Source organism: Theobroma umbraticum, unplaced genomic scaffold (genome assembly GCF_002168275.2).
Source record: "Theobroma umbraticum cultivar Fairchild unplaced genomic scaffold, ASM216827v3 scaffold_44.0, whole genome shotgun sequence".
NCBI classification, from domain to species: Eukaryota; Viridiplantae; Streptophyta; class Magnoliopsida; order Malvales; family Malvaceae; genus Theobroma; species Theobroma umbraticum.
The window spans coordinates 730,273-731,476 of NW_018397255.1; positions in this window are offsets into that span (position 1 = coordinate 730,273).

The window sequence follows — 1,204 nt, forward strand, 5'->3', positions numbered from 1 at the left end:
AGAGAGACAAAAGAGAGAGAGATATGAAGAGAATATAAAAGGAGAAAGAGGCTAGAGGGGGGGGAGGACCGCTCGATTGCGCATGGTTGATGGCTGTCCCCAGTTGCTTACGTCAAATGCCTAGCTTCCCTACACAACTCACCCTTTTCATTCCCTCTTCCTCTACACCCTTCCCCTGTATATATCTCTCCTCTTTTTCCATATCTCAACGTGTTGGCGAGAAGTCAATTTACCACATCCATACCATTAATTATTAGTACGAGCTTCATTTCATCTTGTTTTCCCAAAAATATATTTTTTTCATGAAATTTCAGTGGCAATGGTAAGCTAGCTTCTTTGAAGGTACGGGCATTATTTCACCAGATTGATATGTCGCAGGATGTGGTTTTTTGAATGAAATTTCGATGGTAATGGTCATGATATATAATAAACAAGCTTGTTGTGTATTTAAAATTTATATTCAATATAGTTATTTTTAGTACGCATGCGTATTAAGCTTATATTCATGTAAATATATTATCTAATATTTTCTTGCATTAATGTTGTATTTGATCATATATATGCTTTTCTCCTCTAAAAATGGTCTATTCAATCATTTGCTTTAGTTTTCTTAATGTTTTTTTTAATTTGGTGTAGGGCTAATCCTACGATTATCGACTTTTAGTTTTCTTAAAAACATTTCCCAAATTAATAATCCCCTGACCTATCGTTAAAATTCTCACGAGATATTCCAATAATTTCCCTTCTCATTCTCCTTTTTCCTTTTCAAACCTTTTGACACACTTGCCACGTAGGCATATATCCCGACAACCTTCGCCACGTGTTGCCGCCAAAGGACCGTCCGTCCACGCTGTCACTCCTTCAGGCGCCGCTCTCGGCTTGCGGCTCGCATGGCTTTCTTTTTCATTTTTCACCGAAACGACCTCGATTTCCGAAAACTGGCGAACCGTAACAGACGAGAACTCTGAAATGCCCATGGGGGTGGCTTTCCTTCTGGCGTCACTTTCAGGGATATTCCGGTCATTTCTTCCCAAGCTGGGAATTACGGCCTTCAAATGATTTTCTTTTTGGTTCCATCGACAAGTATTTTGGAGAAGGAGCCAGAAGGGAAAACGTACGGTGACGTAAACAGTGGAAGCCACGTGGCGTATAGGAGTTGGTGGATTGGCATCGTTCTTTACGTAGAAGATAAACAAAGGCCAAA